Source organism: Nelumbo nucifera, chromosome 4 (assembly GCF_055504915.1).
Source record: "Nelumbo nucifera cultivar China Antique chromosome 4, China Antique-T2T, whole genome shotgun sequence".
Classification (NCBI taxonomy): Eukaryota; Viridiplantae; Streptophyta; class Magnoliopsida; order Proteales; family Nelumbonaceae; genus Nelumbo; species Nelumbo nucifera.
In genome coordinates this window covers 50,827,194-50,851,844 of record NC_142652.1, presented here as the reverse complement: position 1 = coordinate 50,851,844, position 24,651 = coordinate 50,827,194, and the positions used below count along the sequence as shown (strand labels likewise).

The 24,651-nt window shown below is 46.2% G+C and overlaps 49 non-coding genes and 3 pseudogenes across 49 annotated transcripts; all 52 read left to right on the top strand.

Moving 5' to 3' along the window:
- The first annotated feature begins 223 nt into the window (after positions 1-223).
- Positions 224-342, top strand: LOC148793853 (5S ribosomal RNA). Its single transcript, XR_016069554.1, has one exon. It is a non-coding gene; the product is annotated as a 5S ribosomal RNA (ribosomal RNA).
- Positions 343-697: 355 nt separating this feature from the next.
- Positions 698-816, top strand: LOC148793852 (5S ribosomal RNA). Its single transcript, XR_016068809.1, has one exon. It is a non-coding gene; the product is annotated as a 5S ribosomal RNA (ribosomal RNA).
- A 355-nt stretch (positions 817-1,171) lies between these two features.
- LOC148793851 (5S ribosomal RNA) lies at positions 1,172-1,290 on the top strand. The gene has a single exon (XR_016071887.1). It is a non-coding gene; the product is annotated as a 5S ribosomal RNA (ribosomal RNA).
- Positions 1,291-1,643: 353 nt separating this feature from the next.
- Positions 1,644-1,762, top strand: LOC148793850 (5S ribosomal RNA). The gene has a single exon (XR_016074495.1). It is a non-coding gene; the product is annotated as a 5S ribosomal RNA (ribosomal RNA).
- Positions 1,763-2,117: 355 nt separating this feature from the next.
- LOC148793849 (5S ribosomal RNA) lies at positions 2,118-2,236 on the top strand. The gene has a single exon (XR_016069845.1). It is a non-coding gene; the product is annotated as a 5S ribosomal RNA (ribosomal RNA).
- Positions 2,237-2,589: 353 nt separating this feature from the next.
- LOC148793848 (5S ribosomal RNA) lies at positions 2,590-2,708 on the top strand. The gene has a single exon (XR_016069195.1). It is a non-coding gene; the product is annotated as a 5S ribosomal RNA (ribosomal RNA).
- Positions 2,709-3,063: 355 nt separating this feature from the next.
- LOC148793847 (5S ribosomal RNA) lies at positions 3,064-3,182 on the top strand. The gene has a single exon (XR_016075270.1). It is a non-coding gene; the product is annotated as a 5S ribosomal RNA (ribosomal RNA).
- A 355-nt stretch (positions 3,183-3,537) lies between these two features.
- LOC148793846 (5S ribosomal RNA) lies at positions 3,538-3,656 on the top strand. Its single transcript, XR_016073532.1, has one exon. It is a non-coding gene; the product is annotated as a 5S ribosomal RNA (ribosomal RNA).
- A 354-nt stretch (positions 3,657-4,010) lies between these two features.
- On the top strand, positions 4,011-4,129 carry LOC148793845 (5S ribosomal RNA). The gene has a single exon (XR_016074494.1). It is a non-coding gene; the product is annotated as a 5S ribosomal RNA (ribosomal RNA).
- Positions 4,130-4,484: 355 nt separating this feature from the next.
- On the top strand, positions 4,485-4,603 carry LOC148793844 (5S ribosomal RNA). Its single transcript, XR_016070634.1, has one exon. It is a non-coding gene; the product is annotated as a 5S ribosomal RNA (ribosomal RNA).
- A 355-nt stretch (positions 4,604-4,958) lies between these two features.
- Positions 4,959-5,077, top strand: LOC148793843 (5S ribosomal RNA). The gene has a single exon (XR_016070858.1). It is a non-coding gene; the product is annotated as a 5S ribosomal RNA (ribosomal RNA).
- A 355-nt stretch (positions 5,078-5,432) lies between these two features.
- On the top strand, positions 5,433-5,551 carry LOC148793842 (5S ribosomal RNA). The gene has a single exon (XR_016073496.1). It is a non-coding gene; the product is annotated as a 5S ribosomal RNA (ribosomal RNA).
- Positions 5,552-5,904: 353 nt separating this feature from the next.
- LOC148793841 (5S ribosomal RNA) lies at positions 5,905-6,023 on the top strand (annotated as a pseudogene).
- A 355-nt stretch (positions 6,024-6,378) lies between these two features.
- LOC148793840 (5S ribosomal RNA) lies at positions 6,379-6,497 on the top strand. The gene has a single exon (XR_016069002.1). It is a non-coding gene; the product is annotated as a 5S ribosomal RNA (ribosomal RNA).
- A 355-nt stretch (positions 6,498-6,852) lies between these two features.
- On the top strand, positions 6,853-6,971 carry LOC148793839 (5S ribosomal RNA). The gene has a single exon (XR_016070781.1). It is a non-coding gene; the product is annotated as a 5S ribosomal RNA (ribosomal RNA).
- Positions 6,972-7,325: 354 nt separating this feature from the next.
- LOC148793838 (5S ribosomal RNA) lies at positions 7,326-7,444 on the top strand. Its single transcript, XR_016075534.1, has one exon. It is a non-coding gene; the product is annotated as a 5S ribosomal RNA (ribosomal RNA).
- A 355-nt stretch (positions 7,445-7,799) lies between these two features.
- On the top strand, positions 7,800-7,918 carry LOC148793837 (5S ribosomal RNA). Its single transcript, XR_016071629.1, has one exon. It is a non-coding gene; the product is annotated as a 5S ribosomal RNA (ribosomal RNA).
- Positions 7,919-8,272: 354 nt separating this feature from the next.
- Positions 8,273-8,391, top strand: LOC148793836 (5S ribosomal RNA). The gene has a single exon (XR_016074978.1). It is a non-coding gene; the product is annotated as a 5S ribosomal RNA (ribosomal RNA).
- A 354-nt stretch (positions 8,392-8,745) lies between these two features.
- On the top strand, positions 8,746-8,864 carry LOC148793835 (5S ribosomal RNA). The gene has a single exon (XR_016069552.1). It is a non-coding gene; the product is annotated as a 5S ribosomal RNA (ribosomal RNA).
- Positions 8,865-9,219: 355 nt separating this feature from the next.
- On the top strand, positions 9,220-9,338 carry LOC148793834 (5S ribosomal RNA). Its single transcript, XR_016070857.1, has one exon. It is a non-coding gene; the product is annotated as a 5S ribosomal RNA (ribosomal RNA).
- Positions 9,339-9,693: 355 nt separating this feature from the next.
- On the top strand, positions 9,694-9,812 carry LOC148793833 (5S ribosomal RNA). Its single transcript, XR_016073495.1, has one exon. It is a non-coding gene; the product is annotated as a 5S ribosomal RNA (ribosomal RNA).
- A 353-nt stretch (positions 9,813-10,165) lies between these two features.
- Positions 10,166-10,284, top strand: LOC148793832 (5S ribosomal RNA; annotated as a pseudogene).
- A 355-nt stretch (positions 10,285-10,639) lies between these two features.
- Positions 10,640-10,758, top strand: LOC148793831 (5S ribosomal RNA). Its single transcript, XR_016069001.1, has one exon. It is a non-coding gene; the product is annotated as a 5S ribosomal RNA (ribosomal RNA).
- Positions 10,759-11,113: 355 nt separating this feature from the next.
- LOC148793830 (5S ribosomal RNA) lies at positions 11,114-11,232 on the top strand. The gene has a single exon (XR_016070780.1). It is a non-coding gene; the product is annotated as a 5S ribosomal RNA (ribosomal RNA).
- Positions 11,233-11,586: 354 nt separating this feature from the next.
- On the top strand, positions 11,587-11,705 carry LOC148793829 (5S ribosomal RNA). Its single transcript, XR_016075533.1, has one exon. It is a non-coding gene; the product is annotated as a 5S ribosomal RNA (ribosomal RNA).
- A 355-nt stretch (positions 11,706-12,060) lies between these two features.
- LOC148793828 (5S ribosomal RNA) lies at positions 12,061-12,179 on the top strand. The gene has a single exon (XR_016071628.1). It is a non-coding gene; the product is annotated as a 5S ribosomal RNA (ribosomal RNA).
- Positions 12,180-12,533: 354 nt separating this feature from the next.
- Positions 12,534-12,652, top strand: LOC148793827 (5S ribosomal RNA). The gene has a single exon (XR_016074977.1). It is a non-coding gene; the product is annotated as a 5S ribosomal RNA (ribosomal RNA).
- Positions 12,653-13,006: 354 nt separating this feature from the next.
- LOC148793826 (5S ribosomal RNA) lies at positions 13,007-13,125 on the top strand. The gene has a single exon (XR_016069551.1). It is a non-coding gene; the product is annotated as a 5S ribosomal RNA (ribosomal RNA).
- Positions 13,126-13,480: 355 nt separating this feature from the next.
- Positions 13,481-13,599, top strand: LOC148793825 (5S ribosomal RNA). The gene has a single exon (XR_016069077.1). It is a non-coding gene; the product is annotated as a 5S ribosomal RNA (ribosomal RNA).
- Positions 13,600-13,954: 355 nt separating this feature from the next.
- LOC148793824 (5S ribosomal RNA) lies at positions 13,955-14,073 on the top strand. Its single transcript, XR_016072841.1, has one exon. It is a non-coding gene; the product is annotated as a 5S ribosomal RNA (ribosomal RNA).
- A 354-nt stretch (positions 14,074-14,427) lies between these two features.
- On the top strand, positions 14,428-14,546 carry LOC148793823 (5S ribosomal RNA). The gene has a single exon (XR_016069496.1). It is a non-coding gene; the product is annotated as a 5S ribosomal RNA (ribosomal RNA).
- Positions 14,547-14,901: 355 nt separating this feature from the next.
- Positions 14,902-15,020, top strand: LOC148793822 (5S ribosomal RNA). Its single transcript, XR_016070041.1, has one exon. It is a non-coding gene; the product is annotated as a 5S ribosomal RNA (ribosomal RNA).
- A 355-nt stretch (positions 15,021-15,375) lies between these two features.
- On the top strand, positions 15,376-15,494 carry LOC148793821 (5S ribosomal RNA). Its single transcript, XR_016072839.1, has one exon. It is a non-coding gene; the product is annotated as a 5S ribosomal RNA (ribosomal RNA).
- A 354-nt stretch (positions 15,495-15,848) lies between these two features.
- Positions 15,849-15,967, top strand: LOC148793820 (5S ribosomal RNA). The gene has a single exon (XR_016070686.1). It is a non-coding gene; the product is annotated as a 5S ribosomal RNA (ribosomal RNA).
- Positions 15,968-16,322: 355 nt separating this feature from the next.
- On the top strand, positions 16,323-16,441 carry LOC148793819 (5S ribosomal RNA). The gene has a single exon (XR_016073027.1). It is a non-coding gene; the product is annotated as a 5S ribosomal RNA (ribosomal RNA).
- Positions 16,442-16,796: 355 nt separating this feature from the next.
- LOC148793818 (5S ribosomal RNA) lies at positions 16,797-16,915 on the top strand. The gene has a single exon (XR_016073026.1). It is a non-coding gene; the product is annotated as a 5S ribosomal RNA (ribosomal RNA).
- Positions 16,916-17,270: 355 nt separating this feature from the next.
- LOC148793817 (5S ribosomal RNA) lies at positions 17,271-17,389 on the top strand. Its single transcript, XR_016069000.1, has one exon. It is a non-coding gene; the product is annotated as a 5S ribosomal RNA (ribosomal RNA).
- Positions 17,390-17,744: 355 nt separating this feature from the next.
- LOC148793816 (5S ribosomal RNA) lies at positions 17,745-17,863 on the top strand. Its single transcript, XR_016075335.1, has one exon. It is a non-coding gene; the product is annotated as a 5S ribosomal RNA (ribosomal RNA).
- Positions 17,864-18,216: 353 nt separating this feature from the next.
- Positions 18,217-18,335, top strand: LOC148793815 (5S ribosomal RNA). The gene has a single exon (XR_016075532.1). It is a non-coding gene; the product is annotated as a 5S ribosomal RNA (ribosomal RNA).
- Positions 18,336-18,690: 355 nt separating this feature from the next.
- On the top strand, positions 18,691-18,809 carry LOC148793814 (5S ribosomal RNA). Its single transcript, XR_016071627.1, has one exon. It is a non-coding gene; the product is annotated as a 5S ribosomal RNA (ribosomal RNA).
- Positions 18,810-19,163: 354 nt separating this feature from the next.
- Positions 19,164-19,282, top strand: LOC148793813 (5S ribosomal RNA). Its single transcript, XR_016071838.1, has one exon. It is a non-coding gene; the product is annotated as a 5S ribosomal RNA (ribosomal RNA).
- Positions 19,283-19,637: 355 nt separating this feature from the next.
- LOC148793812 (5S ribosomal RNA) lies at positions 19,638-19,756 on the top strand. The gene has a single exon (XR_016072961.1). It is a non-coding gene; the product is annotated as a 5S ribosomal RNA (ribosomal RNA).
- A 354-nt stretch (positions 19,757-20,110) lies between these two features.
- On the top strand, positions 20,111-20,229 carry LOC148793811 (5S ribosomal RNA). Its single transcript, XR_016075265.1, has one exon. It is a non-coding gene; the product is annotated as a 5S ribosomal RNA (ribosomal RNA).
- Positions 20,230-20,584: 355 nt separating this feature from the next.
- Positions 20,585-20,703, top strand: LOC148793810 (5S ribosomal RNA). The gene has a single exon (XR_016071542.1). It is a non-coding gene; the product is annotated as a 5S ribosomal RNA (ribosomal RNA).
- Positions 20,704-21,058: 355 nt separating this feature from the next.
- Positions 21,059-21,177, top strand: LOC148793809 (5S ribosomal RNA). Its single transcript, XR_016074873.1, has one exon. It is a non-coding gene; the product is annotated as a 5S ribosomal RNA (ribosomal RNA).
- A 309-nt stretch (positions 21,178-21,486) lies between these two features.
- LOC148793808 (5S ribosomal RNA) lies at positions 21,487-21,605 on the top strand. The gene has a single exon (XR_016072797.1). It is a non-coding gene; the product is annotated as a 5S ribosomal RNA (ribosomal RNA).
- Positions 21,606-21,959: 354 nt separating this feature from the next.
- LOC148793807 (5S ribosomal RNA) lies at positions 21,960-22,078 on the top strand. The gene has a single exon (XR_016074489.1). It is a non-coding gene; the product is annotated as a 5S ribosomal RNA (ribosomal RNA).
- A 355-nt stretch (positions 22,079-22,433) lies between these two features.
- On the top strand, positions 22,434-22,544 carry LOC148793806 (5S ribosomal RNA; annotated as a pseudogene).
- Positions 22,545-22,897: 353 nt separating this feature from the next.
- On the top strand, positions 22,898-23,016 carry LOC148793805 (5S ribosomal RNA). Its single transcript, XR_016074887.1, has one exon. It is a non-coding gene; the product is annotated as a 5S ribosomal RNA (ribosomal RNA).
- A 355-nt stretch (positions 23,017-23,371) lies between these two features.
- Positions 23,372-23,490, top strand: LOC148793804 (5S ribosomal RNA). Its single transcript, XR_016074885.1, has one exon. It is a non-coding gene; the product is annotated as a 5S ribosomal RNA (ribosomal RNA).
- Positions 23,491-23,844: 354 nt separating this feature from the next.
- LOC148793803 (5S ribosomal RNA) lies at positions 23,845-23,963 on the top strand. Its single transcript, XR_016074370.1, has one exon. It is a non-coding gene; the product is annotated as a 5S ribosomal RNA (ribosomal RNA).
- Positions 23,964-24,316: 353 nt separating this feature from the next.
- LOC148793802 (5S ribosomal RNA) lies at positions 24,317-24,435 on the top strand. The gene has a single exon (XR_016072140.1). It is a non-coding gene; the product is annotated as a 5S ribosomal RNA (ribosomal RNA).
- Positions 24,436-24,651: the final 216 nt, after the last annotated feature.

Genomic DNA, 24,651 nt, shown 5'->3' with positions numbered 1-24,651 from the left:
CAAGAACCGGACTTTCGGCATTCGTCATGCATTGTGGGCCCCGCGATAGTATTGCATCTATCCGGAGGTGCGATAGATCTGAAAAGCAAACACTCCGCTCACGTAGGAGCTTGTGCACGGTTACCAAGGGAGGAAGGTTGCATACACATTTTTTTCAAATCTAAAACAATTAATGGAGGGGAGCAAGATAGTGCATAAAGATCTAAGCGAGCATGAATTAAACGGGTGCGATCATACCAGCACCAATGCACCGGATCCCATCAGAACTCCAAAGTTAAGTGTGCTTGGGCGAGAGTAGTACTAGGATGGGTGACCTCCCTGGAAGTCCTCGTGTTGCACCCCAATTTTATTAATATTTTATTTCGATATCGTATTTGCAAATTCCATTTGTCGTTTCGGCGAGACAAACGCAAACAACGCGCCGGATACTCGGAACATTTGCGTCACGATCGTCATTACTGAATGGCAACGATGCAGGAACCAGGCTTTCGGCATTCGTCGTGCATTGTGGGCCCCGCGATAGTATTGCATTTATCCGGTGGTGCGGCAGGTCAGAAAAGCAAACACTCCGCTCACGTAGGAGCTTGTGCACGGTTACCAAGGGAGGAAGGCTGCATACACATTTTTTTGAAATCTAAAACAATTAATGGAGGGGAGCAAGATAGTGCATAAAGATCTAAACGAGCATGAATTAAATGAGTGCGATCATACCAGCACTAATGCACCGGATCCCATCAGAACTCCGAAGGTAAGTGTGCTTGGGCGAGCGTAGTACTAGGATGGGTGACCTCCTGGGAAGTCCTCGTGTTGCACCCCAATTTTATTAATATTTTATTTCGATATCGTATTTGCAAATTCCATTTGTCGTTTCGGCGATACAAACTCAAGCAACGCGCCGGATACTCGGACCATTTGCGGCACGATTGTCAATACTGAATGGGAACCGTGCAAAAACCGGGCTTTTGGCATTCGTCGTGCATTGTGGGCCCCGCGATAGTATTGCATCTATCCAGGGGTGCGGCAGATATGAAAAGCAAACACTCTGCTCACGTAGGAGCTTGTGCACGGTTACCAAGGGAGGAAGGCTGCATACACAGTTTTTTCAAGTCTAAAACAATTAATGGAGGGGAGCAAGATAGTGCATAAAGATCTAAGCCAGCATGAATTAAACGGGTGCGATCATACCAGCACTAATGCACCGGATCCCATCAGAACTCCGAAGTTAAGCGTGCTTGGGCGAGAGTAGTACTAGGATGGGTGACCTCTTGGGAAGTCCTCGTGTTGCTCCCCAATTTTATTAATAATTTATTTTGATTTGTATTTGCAAATTCCATTTGTTGTTTCTGGGAGACAACTGGAAACAATGCGTCGGATACTCGGACCATTTGCGGCACGATCGTCATTACTGAATGGCAACGATGCAAGAACCGGGCTTTCGGCATTCGTCATGCATTGTGGGCCCCGCGATAGTATTGCATCTATCCGGATGTGCGGCAGATCTGAAAAGCAAACATTCCGCTCACGTAGGAGCTTGTGCACGGTTACCAAGGGAGGAAGACTGCATACACATTTTTTTCAAATCTAAAACAATTAATGGAAGGGAGCAAGATAGTTCATAAAGATCTAAGCGAGATGAATTAAACGGGTGCGATCATACCAGCACTAATGCACCGAATCCCATCAGAACTCCGAAGTTAAGTGTGCTTGGGCGAGAGTAGTACTAGGATGGGTGACCTCCTGGGAAGTCCTCGTGTTGCACCCCAATTTTATTAATATTTTATTTCGATATCGTATTTGCAAATTCCATTTGTCGTTTCGGCGAGACAAAGACAAACAACGCGCCGGATACTCGGACCATTTGTGGCACGATTGTCATTACTGAATGGGAACCGTGCAAAAACCGGGCTTTTGGCATTCGTCGTGCATTGTGGGCCCCGCGATAGTATTGCATCTATCCGGGGGTGCGGCAGATCTGAAAAGCAAACACTCCGCTCACGTAGGAGCTTGTGCACGGTTACCAAGGGAGTAAGGCTGCATACACACTTTTTTCAAGTCTAAAACAATTAATGGAGGGGAGCAAGATAGTGCATAAAGATCTAAGCGAGCATGAATTAAACGGGTGCGATCATACCAGCACTAATGCACCGGATCCCATCAGAACTCCGAAGCAAAGCGTGCTTGGGCGAGAGTAGAATTAGGATGGGTGACCTCCTGGGAAGTCCTCGTGTTGCACCCCAATTTTATTAATATTTTATTTTGATTTGTATTTGCAAGTTCCATTTGTTGTTTCTGGGAGACAACTGGAAACAATGCGTCGGATACTCGACAATTTGCGGCACGATCGTCATTACTGAAAGGCAACGATGCAAGAACCGGGCTTTCGGCATTCGTCATGCATTGTGGGCCCCGCGATAGTATTGCATCTATCCGGAGGTGCGGCAGATCTGAAAAGCAAACACTCCGCTCACATAGGAGCTTGTGCACGGTTACCAAGGGAGGAAGACTGCATACACATTTTTTTCAAATCTTAAACAATTAATGGAAGGGAGCAAGATAGTTCATAAAGATCTAAGCGAGCATGAATTAAACGGGTGCGATCATACCAGCACTAATGCATCGAATCCCATCAGAACTCCGAAGTTAAGTGTGCTTGGGCGAGAGTAGTACTAGGATGGGTGACCTCCTGGGAAGTCCTCGTGTTGCACCCCAATTTTATTAATATTTTATTTCGATATCGTATTTGCAAATTCCATTTGTCGTTTCGGCGAGACAAAGACAAACAACGCTCCAGATACTCGGACCATTTAAGGCACGATTGTCATTACTGAATGGGAACCGTGCAAAAACCGGGCTTTCGGCATTCGTCATGCATTGTGGGCCCCGCGATAGTATTGCATCTATCCGGAGGTGCGGCAGATCTGAAAAGCAAACACTCCGCTCACGTAGGAGCTTGTGCACGGTTACCAAGGGAGGAAGGCAGCATACACATTTTTTTCAAATCTAAAACAATTAATGGAAGGGAGCAAGATAGTTCATGAAGATCTAAGCGAGCATGAATTAAACGGGTGCGATCATACCAGCACTAATGCACCGGATCCCATCAGAACTCCGAAGTTAAGTGTGCTTGGGCGAGAGTAGTACTAGGATGGGTGACCTCCAAGGAAGTCCTTGTGTTGCACCCCAATTTTATTAATATTTTATTTCGATATCGTATTTGCAAATTCCATTTGTCGTTTCGGCGAGACAAACTCAAACAACGCGCCGGATACTCGGAACATTTGCGGCACGATCGTCATTACTGAAAGGCAACGATGCAAGAACCGGGCTTTCGGCATTCGTCATGCATTGTAGGCCCCGCGATAGTATTGCATCTATCCGGATGTGCGGCAGATCTGAAAAGCAAACACTCCGCTCACGTAGGAGCTTGTGCACGGTTACCAAGGGAGTAAGGCTGCATACACACTTTTTTCAAGTCTAAAACAATTAATGGAGGGGAGCAAGATAGTGCATAAAGATCTAAGCGAGCATGAATTAAACGGGTGCGATCATACCAGCACTATTGCACCGGATCCCATCAGAACTCCGAAGCAAAGCGTGCTTGGGCGAGAGTAGTATTAGGATGGGTGACCTCCTGGGAAGTCCTCGTGTTGCACCCCAATTTTATTAATATTTTATTTTGATTTGTATTTGCAAGTTCCATTTGTTGTTTCTGGGAGACAACTGGAAACAATGCGTCGGATACTCGGACCATTTGCGGCACGATCGTCATTACTGAAAGGCAACGATGCAAGAACCGGGCTTTCGGCATTCGTCATGCATTGTGGGCCCCGCGATAGTATTGCATCTATCCGGAGGTGCGGCAGATCTGAAAAGCAAACACTCCGCTCACGTAGGAGCTTGTGCACGGTTACCAAGGGAGGAAGACTGCATACACATTTTTTTCAAATCTAAAACAATTAATGGAAGGGAGCAAGATAGTTCATAAAGATCTAAGCGAGCATGAATTAAACGGGTGCGATCATACCAGCACTAATGCACCGAATCCCATCAGAACTCCGAAGTTAAGTGTGCTTGGGCGAGAGTAGTACTAGGATGGGTGACCTCCTGGGAAGTCCTCGTGTTGCACCCCAATTTTATTAATATTTTATTTCGATATCGTATTTGCAAATTCCATTTGTCGTTTCGGCGAGACAAAGACAAACAACGCTCCAGATACTCGGACCATTTGCGGCACGATTGTCATTACTGAATGGGAACCGTGCAAAAACCGGGCTTTCGGCATTCGTCATGCATTGTGGGCCCCGCGATAGTATTGCATCTATCCGGAGGTGCGGCAGATCTGAAAAGCAAACACTCCGCTCACGTAGGAGCTTGTGCACGGTTACCAAGGGAGGAAGGCAGCATACACATTTTTTTCAAATCTAAAACAATTAATGGAAGGGAGCAAGATAGTTCATGAAGATCTAAGCGAGCATGAATTAAACGGGTGCGATCATACCAGCACTAATGCACCGGATCCCATCAGAACTCCGAAGTTAAGTGTGCTTGGGCGAGAGTAGTACTAGGATGGGTGACCTCCAAGGAAGTCCTTCTGTTGCACCCCAATTTTATTAATATTTTATTTCGATATCGTATTTGCAAATTCCATTTGTCGTTTCGGCGAGACAAACTCAAACAACGCGCCGGATACTCGGAACATTTGCGGCACGATCGTCATTACTGAAAGGCAACGATGCAAGAACCGGGCTTTCGGCATTCGTCATGCATTGTAGGCCCCGCGATAGTATTGCATCTATCCGGATGTGCGGCAGATCTGAAAAGCAAACACTCCGCTCACGTAGGAGCTTGTGCGCGGTTACCAAGGGAGGAAGACTGCATACACATTTTTTTCAAATCTAAAACAATTAATGGAAGTGAGCAAGATAGTTCATAAAGATCTAAGCGACCATGAATTAAACGGGTGCGATCATACCAGCACTAATGCACCGGATCCCATCAGAACTCCGAAGTTAAGTGTGCTTGGGCGAGAGTAGTACTAGGATGGGTGACCTCCTGGGAAGTCCTCGTGTTGCACCCCAATTTTATTAATATTTTATTTCGATATCGTATTTGCAAATTCCATTTGTCGTATCGGCGAGACAAACGCAAACAACGCGCCGGATAGTCGGAACATTTGCGTCACGATCGTCATTACTGAATGGCAACGATGCAGGAACCGGGCTTTCGGCATTCGTCGTGCATTGTGGGCCCCGCGATAGTATTGCATTTATCCGGTGGTGCGGCAGATCTGAAAAGCAAACAATCCGCTCACGTAGGAGATTGTGCACGGTTACCAAGGGAGGAAGGCTGCATACATAGTTTTTTCAAATCTAAAACAATTAATGGAGGGGAGCAAGATAGTGCATAAAGATCTAAGCGAGCATGAATTAAACGGGTGTGATCATACCAGCACTAATGCACCGGATCCCATCAGAACTCCGAAGCTAAGTGTGCTTGGGCGAGAGTAGTACTAGAATGGGTGACCTCCTGCGAAGTCCTCGTGTTGCACCCCAATTTTATTAATATTTTATTTTGATTTGTATTTGCAAATTCCATTTGTTGTTTCTGTGAGACAACTGGAAACAATGCGTCGGATACTCGAACCATTTGCGGCACGATCGTCATTACTGAATGGCAACGATGCAAGAACCGGGCTTTCGGCATTCGTCATGCATTGTGGGCCCCGCGATAGTATTGCATCTATCCGGAGGTGCGGCAGATCTGAAAAGCAAACACTTCGCTCACGTAGGAGCTTGTGCACGGTTACCAAGGGAGGAAGGCTGCATACACATTTTTTTCAAATCTAAAACAATTAATGGAAGGGAGCAAGATAGTTCATAAAGATCTAAGCGAGCATGAATTAAACGGATCGATCATACCAGCACTAATGCACCGAATCCCATCAGAACTCCGAAGCTAAGCGTGCTTGGGCGAGAGTAGTACTAGGATGGGTGACCTCCTGGGAAGTCCTCGTGTTGCACCCCAATTTTATTAATATTTTATTTCGATATCGTATTTGCAAATTCCATTTGTCGTTTCGGCGAGTCAAACGCAAACAACGCGCCGGATACTCGGAACATTTGCGTCACGATCGTCATTACTGAATGGCAACGATGCAGGAACCGGGCTTTCGGCATTCGTCGTGCATTGTGGGCCCCGCGATAGTATAGCATTTATCCGGTGGTGCGGCAGATCTGAAAAGCAAACAATCCGCTCACGTAGGAAATTGTGCACGGTTACCAAGGGAGGAAGGCTGCATACACAGTTTTTTCAAATCTAAAACAATTAATGGAGGGGAGCAAGATAGTGCATAAAGATCTAAGCGAGCATGAATTAAATGGGTGCGATCATACCAGCACTAATGCACCGGATCCCATGAGAACTCCGAAGTTAAGTGTGCTTGGGCGAGAGTAGTACTTGGATGGGTGACCTCCTGGGTAGTCCTTGTGTTGCACCCCAATTTTATTAATATTTTATTTCGATATCGTATTTGCAAATTCCATTTGTCGTTTCGGCGAGACAAACTCAAACAACGCGCCGGATACTCGGACTATTTGCGGCACGGTCGTCATTACTGAATGGCAACGATTGAGGAACCGGGCTTTTGGCATTCGTCGTGCATTGTGGGCCCCGCGATAGTATTGCATCTATCCGGGGGTGCGGCAGATCTGAAAAGCAAACACTCTGCTCACGTAGGAGATTGTGCACGGTTACCAAGGGAGGAAGGCTGCATACACAGTTTTTTCAAATCTTAAACAATTAATGGAGGGGAGCAAGATAGTGCATAAAGATCTTAGTGAGCATGAATTAAACGGGTGCGATTATACCAGCACTAATGCACCGGATCCCATCAGAACTCCGAAGTTAAGTGTGCTTGGGCGAGAGTAGTGCTAGAATGGGTGACCTCCTGGCAAGTCCTCGTGTTGCACCCCAATTTTATTAATATTTTATTTTGATTTGTATTTGCAAATTCCATTTGTTGTTTCTGGGAGACAACTGCAAAACAATGCGTCGGATACTCGGACCATTTGCGGCACGATCGTCATTACTGAATGGCAACGATGCAAGAACCGGGCTTTCGGCATTCGTCATGCATTGTGGGCCCCGGGATAGTATTGCATCTATCCGGAGGTGCGGCAGATCTGAAAAGCAAACACTCCGCTCACGTAGGAGCTTGTGCACGGTTACCAAGGGAGGAAGGCTGCATACACATTTTTTTCAAATCTAAAACAATTAATGGAAGGAGCAAGATAGTTCATAAAGATCTAAGCGAGCATCAATTAAACGGGTGCGATCATACCAGCACTAATTCACCGGATCCCATCAGAACTCCGAAGTTAAGCGTGCTTGGGCGAGAGTAGTGCTAGAATGGGTGACCTCCTGGGAAATCCTTGTGTTGCACCCCAATTTTATTAATATTTTATTTCGATATCGTATTTGCAAATTCCATTTGTCGTTTCGGCGAGACAAACTCAAACAACGCGCCGGATACTCGGACAATTTGCGGCACGATTGTCATTACAGAATGGGAACCGTGCAAAAACCGGGCTTTTGGCATTCGTCGTGCATTGTGGGCCCCGCGATAGTATTGCATCTATCCGGGGGTGCGGTAGATCTGAAAATCAAACACTCTGCTCACGTAGGAGCCTGTGCACGGTTACCAAGGGAGGAAGGCTGCATACACAGTTTTTTCAAATCTAAAACAATTAATGGAGGGGAGCAAGATAGTGCATAAAGATCTAAGCGAGCATGAATTAAACGGGTGCGATCATACCAGCACTAATGCACCGGATCCCATCAGAACTCCGAAGTTAAGTGTGCTTGGGCGAGAGTAGTACTAGAATGGGTGACCTCCTGGGAAGTCCTCGTGTTGCACCCCAATTTTATTAATATTTTATTTTGATTTGTATTTGCAAATTCCATTTGTTGTTTCTGGGAGACAACTGGAAACAATGCGTCGGATACTCGGACCATTTGCGGCACGATCGTCATTACTGAATGGCAACGATGCAAGAACCGGGCTTTCGGCATTCGTCATGCATTGTGGGCCCCGCGATAGTATTGCATCTATCCGGAGGTGCGGCAGATCTGAAAAGCAAACACTCCGCTCACGTAGGAGCTTGTGCACGGTTACCAAGGGAGGAAGGCTGCATACACATTTTTTTCAAATCTAAAACAATTAATGGAGGGGAGCAAGATAGTGCATAAAGATCTAAGCGAGCATGAATTAAACGGGTGTGATCATACCAGCACTAATGCACCGGATCCCATCAGAACTCCGAAGTTAAGTGTGCTTGGGCGAGAGTAGTACTAGAATGGGTGACCTCCTCGGAAATCCTCGTGTTGCACCCCAATTTTATTAATATTTTATTTTGATTTGTATTTGCAAATTCCATTTGTTGTTTCTGGGAGACAACTGGAAACAATGCGTCGGATACTCGGACCATTTGCGGCACGATCGTCATTACTGAATGGCAACGATGCAAGATCCGGGCTTTCGGCATTCGTCATGCGTTGTGGGCCCCGCGATAGTATTGCATCTATCCGGAGGTGCGGCAGATCTGAAAAGCAAACACTCCGCTCACGTAGGAGCTTGTGCACGGTTACCAAGGGAGGAAGGTTGCATACACATTTTTTTCAAATCTAAAACAATTAATGGAGGGGAGCAAGATAGTGCATAAAGATCTAAGCGAGCATGAATTAAACGGGTGCGATCATACCAGCACCAATGCACCGGATCCCATCAGAACTCCAAAGTTAAGTGTGCTTGGGCGAGAGTAGTACTAGGATGGGTGACCTCCCTGGAAGTCCTCGTGTTGCACCCCAATTTTATTAATATTTTATTTCGATATCGTATTTGCAAATTCCATTTGTCGTTTCGGCGAGACAAACTCAAACAACGCGCCGGATACTCGGAACATTTGCGGCACGATCGTCATTACTGAAAGGCAACGATGCAAGAACCGGGCTTTCGGCATTCGTCATGCATTGTAGGCCCCGCGATAGTATTGCATCTATCCGGATGTGCGGCAGATCTGAAAAGCAAACACTCCGCTCACGTAGGAGCTTGTGCGCGGTTACCAAGGGAGGAAGACTGCATACACATTTTTTTCAAATCTAAAACAATTAATGGAAGTGAGCAAGATAGTTCATAAAGATCTAAGCGACCATGAATTAAACGGGTGCGATCATACCAGCACTAATGCACCGGATCCCATCAGAACTCCGAAGTTAAGTGTGCTTGGGCGAGAGTAGTACTAGGATGGGTGACCTCCTGGGAAGTCCTCGTGTTGCACCCCAATTTTATTAATATTTTATTTCGATATCGTATTTGCAAATTCCATTTGTCGTATCGGCGAGACAAACGCAAACAACGCGCCGGATAGTCGGAACATTTGCGTCACGATCGTCATTACTGAATGGCAACGATGCAGGAACCGGGCTTTCGGCATTCGTCGTGCATTGTGGGCCCCGCGATAGTATTGCATTTATCCGGTGGTGCGGCAGATCTGAAAAGCAAACAATCCGCTCACGTAGGAGATTGTGCACGGTTACCAAGGGAGGAAGGCTGCATACATAGTTTTTTCAAATCTAAAACAATTAATGGAGGGGAGCAAGATAGTGCATAAAGATCTAAGCGAGCATGAATTAAACGGGTGTGATCATACCAGCACTAATGCACCGGATCCCATCAGAACTCCGAAGCTAAGTGTGCTTGGGCGAGAGTAGTACTAGAATGGGTGACCTCCTGCGAAGTCCTCGTGTTGCACCCCAATTTTATTAATATTTTATTTTGATTTGTATTTGCAAATTCCATTTGTTGTTTCTGTGAGACAACTGGAAACAATGCGTCGGATACTCGAACCATTTGCGGCACGATCGTCATTACTGAATGGCAACGATGCAAGAACCGGGCTTTCGGCATTCGTCATGCATTGTGGGCCCCGCGATAGTATTGCATCTATCCGGTGGTGCGGCAGATCTGAAAAGCAAACACTTCGCTCACGTAGGAGCTTGTGCACGGTTACCAAGGGAGGAAGGCTGCATACACATTTTTTTCAAATCTAAAACAATTAATGGAAGGGAGCAAGATAGTTCATAAAGATCTAAGCGAGCATGAATTAAACGGATCGATCATACCAGCACTAATGCACCGAATCCCATCAGAACTCCGAAGCTAAGCGTGCTTGGGCGAGAGTAGTACTAGGATGGGTGACCTCCTGGGAAGTCCTCGTGTTGCACCCCAATTTTATTAATATTTTATTTCGATATCGTATTTGCAAATTCCATTTGTCGTTTCGGCGAGTCAAACGCAAACAACGCGCCGGATACTCGGAACATTTGCGTCACGATCGTCATTACTGAATGGCAACGATGCAGGAACCGGGCTTTCGGCATTCGTCGTGCATTGTGGGCCCCGCGATAGTATAGCATTTATCCGGTGGTGCGGCAGATCTGAAAAGCAAACAATCCGCTCACGTAGGAAATTGTGCACGGTTACCAAGGGAGGAAGGCTGCATACACAGTTTTTTCAAATCTAAAACAATTAATGGAGGGGAGCAAGATAGTGCATAAAGATCTAAGCGAGCATGAATTAAATGGGTGCGATCATACCAGCACTAATGCACCGGATCCCATGAGAACTCCGAAGTTAAGTGTGCTTGGGCGAGAGTAGTACTTGGATGGGTGACCTCCTGGGTAGTCCTTGTGTTGCACCCCAATTTTATTAATATTTTATTTCGATATCGTATTTGCAAATTCCATTTGTCGTTTCGGCGAGACAAACTCAAACAACGCGCCGGATACTCGGACTATTTGCGGCACGGTCGTCATTACTGAATGGCAACGATTGAGGAACCGGGCTTTTGGCATTCGTCGTGCATTGTGGGCCCCGCGATAGTATTGCATCTATCCGGGGGTGCGGCAGATCTGAAAAGCAAACACTCTGCTCACGTAGGAGATTGTGCACGGTTACCAAGGGAGGAAGGCTGCATACACAGTTTTTTCAAATCTTAAACAATTAATGGAGGGGAGCAAGATAGTGCATAAAGATCTTAGTGAGCATGAATTAAACGGGTGCGATTATACCAGCACTAATGCACCGGATCCCATCAGAACTCCGAAGTTAAGTGTGCTTGGGCGAGAGTAGTGCTAGAATGGGTGACCTCCTGGCAAGTCCTCGTGTTGCACCCCAATTTTATTAATATTTTATTTTGATTTGTATTTGCAAATTCCATTTGTTGTTTCTGGGAGACAACTGCAAAACAATGCGTCGGATACTCGGACCATTTGCGGCACGATCGTCATTACTGAATGGCAACGATGCAAGAACCGGGCTTTCGGCATTCGTCATGCATTGTGGGCCCCGGGATAGTATTGCATCTATCCGGAGGTGCGGCAGATCTGAAAAGCAAACACTCCGCTCACGTAGGAGCTTGTGCACGGTTACCAAGGGAGGAAGGCTGCATACACATTTTTTTCAAATCTAAAACAATTAATGGAAGGAGCAAGATAGTTCATAAAGATCTAAGCGAGCATCAATTAAACGGGTGCGATCATACCAGCACTAATTCACCGGATCCCATCAGAACTCCGAAGTTAAGCGTGCTTGGGCGAGAGTAGTGCTAGAATGGGTGACCTCCTGGGAAATCCTTGTGTTGCACCCCAATTTTATTAATATTTTATTTCGATATCGTATTTGCAAATTCCATTTGTCGTTTCGGCGAGACAAACTCAAACAACGCGCCGGATACTCGGACAATTTGCGGCACGATTGTCATTACAGAATGGGAACCGTGCAAAAACCGGGCTTTTGGCATTCGTCGTGCATTGTGGGCCCCGCGATAGTATTGCATCTATCCGGGGGTGCGGTAGATCTGAAAATCAAACACTCTGCTCACGTAGGAGCCTGTGCACGGTTACCAAGGGAGGAAGGCTGCATACACAGTTTTTTCAAATCTAAAACAATTAATGGAGGGGAGCAAGATAGTGCATAAAGATCTAAGCGAGCATGAATTAAACGGGTGCGATCATACCAGCACTAATGCACCGGATCCCATCAGAACTCCGAAGTTAAGTGTGCTTGGGCGAGAGTAGTACTAGAATGGGTGACCTCCTGGGAAGTCCTCGTGTTGCACCCCAATTTTATTAATATTTTATTTTGATTTGTATTTGCAAATTCCATTTGTTGTTTCTGGGAGACAACTGGAAACAATGCGTCGGATACTCGGACCATTTGCGGCACGATCGTCATTACTGAATGGCAACGATGCAAGAACCGGGCTTTCGGCATTCGTCATGCATTGTGGGCCCCGCGATAGTATTGCATCTATCCGGAGGTGCGGCAGATCTGAAAAGCAAACACTCCGCTCACGTAGGAGCTTGTGCACGGTTACCAAGGGAGGAAGGCTGCATACACATTTTTTTCAAATCTAAAACAATTAATGGAGGGGAGCAAGATAGTGCATAAAGATCTAAGCGAGCATGAATTAAACGGGTGTGATCATACCAGCACTAATGCACCGGATCCCATCAGAACTCCGAAGTTAAGTGTGCTTGGGCGAGAGTAGTACTAGAATGGGTGACCTCCTCGGAAATCCTCGTGTTGCACCCCAATTTTATTAATATTTTATTTTGATTTGTATTTGCAAATTCCATTTGTTGTTTCTGGGAGACAACTGGAAACAATGCGTCGGATACTCGGACCATTTGCGGCACGATCGTCATTACTGAATGGCAACGATGCAAGATCCGGGCTTTCGGCATTCGTCATGCGTTGTGGGCCCCGCGATAGTATTGCATCTATCCGGAGGTGCGGCAGATCTGAAAAGCAAACACTCCGCTCACGTAGGAGCTTGTGCACGGTTACCAAGGGAGGAAGGTTGCATACACATTTTTTTCAAATCTAAAACAATTAATGGAGGGGAGCAAGATAGTGCATAAAGATCTAAGCGAGCATGAATTAAACGGGTGCGATCATACCAGCACCAATGCACCGGATCCCATCAGAACTCCAAAGTTAAGTGTGCTTGGGCGAGAGTAGTACTAGGATGGGTGACCTCCCTGGAAGTCCTCGTGTTGCACCCCAATTTTATTAATATTTTATTTCGATATCGTATTTGCAAATTCCATTTGTCGTTTCGGCGAGACAAACGCAAACAACGCGCCGGATACTCGGAACATTTGCGTAACGATCGTCATTACTGAATGGCAACGATGCAGGAACCAGGCTTTCGGCATTCGTCGTGCATTGTGGGCCCCGCGATAGTATTGCATTTATCCGGTGGTGCGGCAGGTCTGAAAAGCAAACACTCCGCTCACGTAGGAGCTTGTGCACGGTTACCAAGGGAGGAAGGCTGCATACACATTTTTTTCAAATCTAAAACAATTAATGGAGGGGAGCAAGATAGTGCATAAAGATCTAAACGAGCATGAATTAAATGAGTGCGATCATACCAGCACTAATGCACCGGATCCCATCAGAACTCCGAAGGTAAGTGTGCTTGGGCGAGCGTAGTACTAGGATGGGTGACCTCTTGGGAAGTCCTCGTGTTGCACCCCAATTTTATTAATATTTTATTTCGATATCGTATTTGCAAATTCCATTTGTCGTTTCGGCGATACAAACTCAAGCAACGCGCCGGATACTCGGACCATTTGCGGCACGATTGTCAATACTGAATGGGAACCGTGCAAAAACCGGGCTTTTGGCATTCGTCGTGCATTGTGGGCCCCGCGATAGTATTGCATCTATCCAGGGGTGCGGCAGATATGAAAAGCAAACACTCCGCTCACGTAGGAGCTTGTGCACGGTTACCAAGGGAGTAAGGCTGCATACACACTTTTTTCAAGTCTAAAACAATTAATGGAGGGGAGCAAGATAGTGCATAAAGATCTAAGCGAGCATGAATTAAACGGGTGCGATCATACCAGCACTAATGCACCGGATCCCATCAGAACTCCGAAGCAAAGCGTGCTTGGGCGAGAGTAGTATTAGGATGGGTGACCTCCTGGGAAGTCCTCGTGTTGCACCCCAATTTTATTAATATTTTATTTTGATTTGTATTTGCAAGTTCCATTTGTTGTTTCTGGGAGACAACTGGAAACAATGCGTCGGATACTCGGACCATTTGCGGCACGATCGTCATTACTGAAAGGCAACGATGCAAGAACCGGGCTTTCGGCATTCGTCATGCATTGTGGGCCCCGCGATAGTATTGCATCTATCCGGAGGTGCGGCAGATCTGAAAAGCAAACACTCCGCTCACATAGGAGCTTGTGCACGGTTACCAAGGGAGGAAGACTGCATACACATTTTTTTCAAATCAAAAACAATTAATGGAAGGGAGCAAGATAGTTCATAAAGATCTAAGCGAGCATGAATTAAACGGGTGCGATCATACCAGCACTAATGCACCGAATCCCATCAGAACTCCGAAGTTAAGTGTTCTTGGGCGAGAGTAGTACTAGGATGGGTGACCTCCTGGGAAGTCCTCGTGTTGCACCCCAATTTTATTAATATTTTATTTCGATATCGTATTTGCAAATTCCATTTGTCGTTTCGGCGAGACAAAGACAAACAACGCTCCAGATACTCGGACCATTTGCGGCACGATTGTCATTACTGAATGGGAACCGTGCAAAAACCGGGCTTTCGGCATTCGTCATGCATTGTGGGCCCCGCGATAGTATTGCATCTATCCGGAGGTGCGGCAGATCTGAAAAGCAAACACTCCGCTCACGTAGGAGCTTGTGCACGGTTACCAAGGGAGGAAGGCAGCATACACATTTTTTTCAAATCTAAAACAATTAATGGAAGGGAGCAAGATAGTTCATGAAGATCTAAGCGAGCATGAATTAAACGGGTGCGATCATACCAGCACTAATGCACCAGATCCCATCAGAACTCCGAAGTTAAGTGTGCTTGGGCGAGAGTAGTACTAGGATGGGTGACCTCCAAGGAAGTCCTTGTGTTGCACCCCAATTTTATTAATATTTTATTTCGATATCGTATTTGCAAATTCCATTTGTCGTTTCGGCGAGACAAACTCAAACAACGCGCCGGATACTCGGAACATTTGCGGCACGATCGTCATTACTGAAAGGCAACGATGCAAGAACCGGGCTTTCGGCATTCGTCATGCATTGTAGGCCCCGCGATAGTATTGCATCTATCCGGATGTGCGGCAGATCTGAAAAGCAAACACTCCGCTCACGTAGGAGCTTGTGCACGGTTACCAAGGGAGTAAGGCTGCATACACACTTTTTTCAAGTCTAAAACAATTAATGGAGGGGAGCAAGATAGTGCATAAAGATCTAAGCGAGCATGAATTAAACGGGTGCGATCATACCAGCACTAATGCACCGGATCCCATCAGAACTCCGAAGCAAAGCGTGCTTGGGCGAGAGTAGTATTAGGATGGGTGACCTCCTGGGAAGTCCTCGTGTTGCACCCCAATTTTATTAATATTTTATTTTGATTTGTATTTGCAAGTTCCATTTGTTGTTTCTGGGAGACAACTGGAAACAATGCGTCGGATACTCGGACCATTTGCGGCACGATCGTCATTACTGAAAGGCAACGATGCAAGAACCGGGCTTTCGGCATTCGTCATGCATTGTGGGCCCCGCGATAGTATTGCATCTATCCGGAGGTGCGGCAGATCTGAAAAGCAAACACTCCGCTCACGTAGGAGCTTGTGCACGGTTACCAAGGGAGGAAGACTGCATACACATTTTTTTCAAATCTAAAACAATTAATGGAAGGGAGCAAGATAGTTCATAAAGATCTAAGCGAGCATGAATTAAACGGGTGCGATCATACCAGCACTAATGCACCGAATCCCATCAGAACTCCGAAGTTAAGTGTGCTTGGGCGAGAGTAGTACTAGGATGGGTGACCTCCAAGGAAGTCCTTGTGTTGCACCCCAATTTTATTAATATTTTATTTCGATATCGTATTTGCAAATTCCATTTGTCGTTTCGGCGAGACAAACTCAAACAACGCGCCGGATACTCGGAACATTTGCGGCACGATCGTCATTACTGAAAGGCAACGATGCAAGAACCGGGCTTTCGGCATTCGTCATGCATTGTAGGCCCCGCGATAGTATTGCATCTATCCGGATGTGCGGCAGATCTGAAAAGCAAACACTCCGCTCACGTAGGAGCTTGTGCACGGTTACCAAGGGAGGAAGACTGCATACACATTTTTTTCAAATCTAAAACAATTAATGGAAGTGAGCAAGATAGTTCATAAAGATCTAAGCGACCATGAATTAAACGGGTGCGATCATACCAGCACTAATGCACCGGATCCCATCAGAACTCCGAAGTTAAGTGTGCTTGGGCGAGAGTAGTACTAGGATGGGTGACCTCCTCGGAAGTCCTCGTGTTGCACCCCAATTTTATTAATATTTTATTTCGATATCGTATTTGCAAATTCCATTTGTCGTTTCGGCGAGACAAACTCAAACAACGCGCCGGATACTCGGAACATTTGCGGCACGATCGTCATTACTGAAAGGCAACGATGCAAGAACCGGGCTTTCGGCATTCGTCATGCATTGTAGGCCCCGCGATAGTATTGCATCTATCCGGATGTGCGGCAGATCTGAAAAGCAAACACTCCGCTCACGTAGGAGCTTGTGCACGGTTACCAAGGGAGGAAGACTGCATACACATTTTTTTCAAATCTAAAACAATTAATGGAAGTGAGCAAGATAGTTCATAAAGATCTAAGCGACCATGAATTAAACGGGTGCGATCATACCAGCACTAATGCACCGGATCCCATCAGAACTCCGAAGTTAAGTGTGCTTGGGCGAGAGTAGTACTAGGATGGGTGACCTCCTCGGAAGTCCTCGTGTTGCACCCCAATTTTATTAATATTTTATTTCGATATCGTATTTGCAAATTCCATTTGTCGTTTCGGCGAGACAAACGCAAACAACGCGCCGGATACTCGGAACATTTGCGTCACGATCGTCATTACTGAATGGCAACGATGCAGGAACCGGGCTTTCGGCATTCGTCGTGCATTGTGGGCCCCGCGATAGTATAGCATTTATCCGGTGGTGCGGCAGATCTGAAAAGCAAACAATCCGCTCACGTAGGAAATTGTGCACGGTTACCAAGGGAGGAAGGCTGCATACACAGTTTTTTCAAATCTAAAACAATTAATGGAGGGGAGCAAGATAGTGCATAAAGATCTAAGCGAGCATGAATTAAATGGGTGCGATCATACCAGCACTAATGCACCGGATCCCATGAGAACTCCGAAGTTAAGTGTGCTTGGGCGAGAGTAGTACTTGGATGGGTGACCTCCTGGGTAGTCCTTGTGTTGCACCCCAATTTTATTAATATTTTATTTCGATATCGTATTTGCAAATTCCATTTGTCGTTTCGGCGAGACAAACTCAAACAACGCGCCGGATACTCGGACTATTTGCGGCACGGTCGTCATTACTGAATGGCAACGATTGAGGAACCGGGCTTTTGGCATTCGTCGTGCATTGTGGGCCCCGCGATAGTATTGCATCTATCCGGGGGTGCGGCAGATCTGAAAAGCAAACACTCTGCTCACGTAGGAGATTGTGCACGGTTACCAAGGGAGGAAGGCTGCATACACAGTTTTTTCAAATCTTAAACAATTAATGGAGGGGAGCAAGATAGTGCATAAAGATCTTAGTGAGCATGAATTAAACGGGTGCGATTATACCAGCACTAATGCACCGGATCCCATCAGAACTCCGAAGTTAAGTGTGCTTGGGCGAGAGTAGTGCTAGAATGGGTGACCTCCTGGGAAGTCCTCGTGTTGCACCCCAATTTTATTAATATTTTATTTTGATTTGTATTTGCAAATTCCATTTGTTGTTTCTGGGAGACAACTGGAAACAATGCGTCGGATACTCGGACCATTTGCGGCACGATCGTCATTACTGAATGGCAATGATGCAAGAACCGGGCTTTCGGCATTCGTCATGCATTGTGGGCCCCGGGATAGTATTGCATCTATCCGGAGGTGCGGCAGATCTGAAAAGCAAACACTCCGCTCACGTAGGAGCTTGTGCACGGTTACCAAGGGAGGAAGGCTGCATACACATTTTTTTCAAATCTAAAACAATTAATGGAAGGAGCAAGATAGTTCATAAAGATCTAAGCGAGCATCAATTAAACGGGTGCGATCATACCAGCACTAATTCACCGGATCCCATCAGAACTCCGAAGTTAAGCGTGCTTGGGCGAGAGTAGTGCTAGAATGGGTGACCTCCTGGGAAATCCTTGTGTTGCACCCCAATTTTATTAATATTTTATTTCGATATCGTATTTGCAAATTCCATTTGTCGTTTCGGCGAGACAAACTCAAACAACGCGCCGGATACTCGGACAATTTGCGGCACGATTGTCATTACAGAATGGGAACCGTGCAAAAACCGGGCTTTTGGCATTCGTCGTGCATTGTGGGCCCCGCGATAGTATTGCATCTATCCGGGGGTGCGGTAGATCTGAAAATCAAACACTCTGCTCACGTAGGAGCCTGTGCACGGTTACCAAGGGAGGAAGGCTGCATACACAGTTTTTTCAAATCTAAAACAATTAATGGAGGGGAGCAAGATAGTGCATAAAGATCTAAGCGAGCATGAATTAAACGGGTGCGATCATACCAGCACTAATGCACCGGATCCCATCAGAACTCCGAAGTTAAGTGTGCTTGGGCGAGAGTAGTACTAGAATGGGTGACCTCCTGGGAAGTCCTCGTGTTGCACCCCAATTTTATTAATATTTTATTTTGATTTGTATTTGCAAATTCCATTTGTTGTTTCTGGGAGACAACTGGAAACAATGCGTCGGATACTCGGACCATTTGCGGCACGATCGTCATTACTGAATGGCAACGATGCAAGAACCGGGCTTTCGGCATTCGTCATGCATTGTGGGCCCCGCGATAGTATTGCATCTATCCGGAGGTGCGGCAGATCTGAAAAGCAAACACTCCGCTCACGTAGGAGCTTGTGCACGGTTACCAAGCGAGGAAGGCTGCATACACATTTTTTTCAAATCTAAAACAATTAATGGAGGGGAGCAAGATAGTGCATAAAGATCTAAGCGAGCATGAATTAAACGGGTGCGATCATACCAGCACTAATCCACCGGATCCCATCAGAACTCCGAAGCTAAGCGTGCTTGGGCGAGAGTAGTACTAGGATGGGTGACCTCCTGGGAAGTCCTCGTGTTGCACCCCAATTTTATTAATATTTTATTTCGATATCGTATTTGCAAATTCCATTTGTCGTTTCGGCGAGACAAACGCAAACAACGCGCCGGATACTCGGAACATTTGCGTCACGATCGTCATTACTGAATGGCAACGATGCAGGAACCGGGCTTTCGGCATTCGTCGTGCATTGTGGGCCCCGCGATAGTATTGCATTTATCCGGTGGTGCGGCAGATCTGAAAAGCAAACAATCCGCTCACGTAGGAAATTGTGCACGGTTACCAAGGGAGGAAGGCTGCATACACAGTTTTTTCAAATCTAAAACAATTAATGGAGGGGAGCAAGATAGTGCATAAAGATCTAAGCGAGCATGAATTAAATGGGTGCGATCATACCAGCACTAATGCACCGGATCCCATGAGAACTCCGAAGTTAAGTGTGCTTGGGCGAGAGTAGTACTAGAATGGGTGACCTCCTGGGAAGTCCTCGTGTTGCACCCCAATTTTATTAATATTTTATTTTGATTTGTATTTGCAAATTCCATTTGTTGTTTCTGGGAGACAACTGGAAACAATGCGTCGGATACTCGGACCATTTGCGGCACGATCGTCATTACTGAATGGCAACGATGCAAGAACCAGGCTTTCGACATTCGTCATGCATTGTGGGCCCCGCGATAGTATTGCATCTATCCGGAGGTGCGGCAGATCTGAAAAGCAAACACTCCGCTCACGTAGGAGCTTGTGCACGGTTACCAAGGGAGGAAGGCTGCATACACATTTTTTTCAAATCTAAAACAATTAATGGAGGGGAGCAAGATAGTGCATAAAGATCTAAGCGAGCATGAATTAAACGGGTGCGATCATACCAGCACTAATGCACCGGATCCCATCAGAACTCCGAAGTTAAGTGTGCTTGGTCGAGCGTAGTACTCGGATGGGTGACCACCTGGGAAGTCCTCGTGTTGCACCCCAATTTTATTAATATTTTATTTCGATATCGTATTTGCAAATTCCATTTGTCGTTTCGGCGAGACAAACGCAAACAACGCGCCGGATACTCGGACCATTTGCGGCACGATCGTCATTACTGAATGGGAACCGTGCAAAAACCGGGCTTTTGGCATTCGTCGTGCATTTTGGGCCCCGCGATAGAATTGCATCTATTCGGGGGTGCGGCAGATCTGAAAAGCAAACACTCTGCTCACGTAGGAGCTTGTGCACGGTTACCAAGGGAGGAAGGCTGCATACACAGTTTTTTCAAGTCTAAAACAATTAATGGAGGGGAGCAAGATAGTGCATAAAGATCTAAGCGAGCATGAATTAAACGGGTGCGATCATACCAGCACTAATGCACCGGATCCCATCAGAACTCCGAAGTTAAGTGTGCATGGGCGAGAGTAGTACTAGGATGGGTGACCTCCTGGGAAGTCCTCGTGTTGCACCCCAATTTTATTAATATTTTATTTCGATATCGTATTTGCAAATTCCATTTGTCGTTTCGGCGAGACAAACGCAAACAACGCGCCGGATACTCGGACCATTTGCGGCACGATTGTCATTACTGAATGGGAACCGTGAAAAAACCGGGCTTTTGGCATTCGTCGTGCATTGTGGGCCCCGCGATAGTATTGCATCTATCCGGGGGTGCGGCAGATCTGAAAATCAAACACTCTGCTCACGTAGGAGCCTGTGCACGGTTACCAAGGGAGGAAGGCTGCATACACAGTTTTTTCAAGTCTAAAACAATTAATGGAGGGGAGCAAGATAGTGCATAAAGATCTAAGCGAGCATGAATTAAACGGGTGCGATCATACCAGCACTAATGCACCTGATCCCATCAGAACTCCGAAGTTAAGCGTGCTTGGGCGAGAGTAGTAGCAGGATGGGTGACCTCCTGGGAAGTCCCCGTGTTGCACCCCAATTTTATTAATATTTTAACTGGAAACAATGCGTCGGATACTCGGACCATTTGCGGCACGATCGTCATTACTGAATGGCAACGATGCAAGAACCGGGCTTTCGGCATTCGTCATGCATTGTGGGCCCCGGGATAGTATTGCATCTATCCGGAGGTGCGGCAGATCTGGAAAGCAAACACTCCGCTCACGTAGGAGCTTGTGCACGGTTACCAAGGGAGGAAGGCTGCATACACATTTTTTTCAAATCTAAAAAAATTAATGGAAGGGAGCAAGATAGTTCATAAAGATCTAAGCGAGCATGAATTAAACGGGTGCGATCATACCAGCACAAATGCACCGGATCCCATCAGAACTCCGAAGTTAAGTGTGCTTGGGCGAGAGTAGTACTAGGATGGGTGAACTCCTGGGAAGTCCTCGTGTTGCACCCCAATTTTATTAATATTTTATTTTGATTTGTATTTGCAAATTCCATTTGTTGTTTCTGGGAGACAACTGGAAACAATGCGTCGGATACTCGGACCATTTGCGGCACGATCGTCATTACTGAATGGCAACGATGCAAGAACCGGGCTTTCGGCATTCGTCATGCATTGTGGGCCCCGCGATAGTATTGCATCTATCCGGAGGTGCGGCAGATCTGAAAAGCAAACACTCCGCTCACGTAGGAGCTTGTGCACGGTTACCAAGGGAGGAAGGCTGCATACACATTTTTTTCAAATTTAAAACAATTAATGGAGGGGAGCAAGATAGTGCATAAAGATCTAAGCGAGCATGAATTAAACGGGTGCGATCATACCAGCACTAATGCACCGGATCCCATCAGAACTCCGAAGTTAAGTGTGCTTGGGCGAGCGTAGTACTAGGATGGGTGACCTCTTGCGAAGTCCTCGTGTTGCACTCCAATTTTATTAATATTTTATTTCGATATCGTATTTGCAAATTCCATTTGTCGTTTCGGCGAGACAAACGCAAACAACGCGCCGGATACTCGGACCATTTGCGGCACAATCGTCATTACTGAATGGGAACCGTGCAAAAACCGGGCTTTTGGCATTCGTCGTGCATTGTGGGCCCCGCGATAGTATTGCATCTATCCGGGGGTGCGACAGATCTGAAAAGCAAACACTCTGCTCACGTAGGAGCTTGAGCACGGTTACCAAGGGAGGAAGCCTGCATACACAGTTTTTTAAAGTATAAAACAATTAATGGAGGGGAGCAAGATAGTGCACTAAGATCTAAGCGAGCATGAATTAAACGGGTGCGATCATACCAGCACTAATGCACATCAGAACTCCGAAGTTAAGCGTGCTTGGGCGAGAGTAGTACTAGGATGGGTGACCTCCTGGGAAGTCCTCGTGTTGCACCCCAATTTTATTAATATTTTATTTTGATTTGTATTTGCAAATTCCATTTGTTGTTTCTGGGAGACAACTGGAAACAATGCGTCGGATACTCGGACCATTTGCGGCACGATCGTCATTACTGAATGGCAACGATGCAAGAACCGGGCTTTCGGCATTCGTCATGCATTGTGGGCCCGCGATAGTATTGCATCTATCCGGAGGTGCGGCAGATCTGAAAAGCAAACACTCCGCTCACGTAGGAGCTTGTGCACGGTTACCAAGGGAGGAAGGCTGCATACACATTTTTTTCAAATCTAAAACAATTAATGGATGGGAGCAAGATAGTTCATAAAGATCTAAGCGAGCATGAATTAAACGGGTGCGATCATACCAGCACTAATGCACCGGATCCCATCAGAACTCCGAAGTTAAGTGTGCTTGGGCGAGAGTAGTTCTAGGATGGGTGACCTCCTGGGAAGTCCTTGTGTTGCACCCCAATTTTATTAATATTTTATTTCGATATCGTATTTGCAAATTCCATTTGTCGTTTCGGCGAGACAAATTCAAACAACGCGCCGGATACTCGGACCATTTGCGGCACGATCGTCATTACTGAATTGCAACGATGCAGGAACCGTGCTTCTGGCATTCGTCGTGCATTGTGGGCCCCACGATAGTATTGCATCTATCCGGGGGTGCGGCAGATCTGAAAAGCAAACACTCCGCTCACGTAGGAGATTGTGCACGGTTACCAAGGGAGGAAAACTGCATACACAGATTTTTCAAATCTAAAACAATTAATGGAGGGGAGCAAGATAGTGCATAAAGATCTAAGCGAGCATGAATTAAACGGGTGCGATCATACCAGCACTAATGCACCGGATCCCATCAGAACTCCGAAGTTAAGTGTGCTTGGGCGAGAGTAGTGCTAGAATGGGTGACCTCTTGGGAAGTCCTCGTGTTGCACCCCAATTTTATTAATATTTTATTTTGATTTGTATTTGCAAATTCCATTTGTTGTTTCTGGGAGACAACTGGAAACAATGCGTCGGATACTCAGACCATTTGCGGCACGATCGTCATTACTGAATGGCGACGATGCAAGAACCGGGCTTTCGGTATTCGTCATGCATTGTGGGCCCCGGGATAGTATTGCATCTATCCGGAGGTGCGGCAGATCTGAAAAGCAAACACTCCGCTCACGTAGGAGCTTGTGCACGGTTACCAAGGGAGGAAAGCTGCATACACATTTTTTTCGAATCTAAAACAATTAATGGAAGGGAGCAAGATAGTTCATAAAGATCTAAGCGAGCATGAATTAAACGGGTGCGATCATACCAGCACTAATGCACCGGATCCCATCAGAACTCCGAAGTTAAGCGAGCTTGGGTGAGAGTAGTACTAGGATGGGTGACCTCCTGGGAAGTCCTCGTGTTGCACCCCAATTTTATTAATATTTTATTTTGATTTGTATTTGCAAATTCCATTTGTTGTTTCTGGGAGACAACTGGAAACAATGCGTCGGATACTCGGACCATTTGCGGCACGATCGTCATTACTGAATGGCAACGATGCAAGAACCGGGCTTTCGGCATTCGTCATGCATTGTGGGCCCGCGATAGTATTGCATCTATCCGGAGGTGCGGCAGATCTGAAAAGCAAACACTCCGCTCACGTCGGAGCTTGTGCACGGTTACCAAGGGAGGAAGGCAGCATACACATTTTTTTCAAATCTAAAACAATTAATGGAAGGGAGCAAGATAGTTCATGAAGATCTAAGCGAGCATGAATTAAACGGGTGCGATCATACCAGCACTAATGCACCGGATCCCATCAGAACTCCGAAGTTAAGTGTGCTTGGGCGAGAGTAGTACTAGGATGGGTGACCTCCTGGGAAGTCCGTGTGTTGCACCCTAATTTTATTAATATTTTATTTCGATATCGTATTTGCAAATTCCATTTGTCGTTTCGGCGAGACAAACTCAAACAACGCGCCGGATACTCGGAACATTTGCGGCACGATCGTCATTACTGAAAGGCAACGATGCAAGAACCGGGCTTTCGGCATTCGTCATGCATTGTGGGCCCCGCGATAGTATTGCATCTATCCGGATGTGCGGCAGATCTGAAA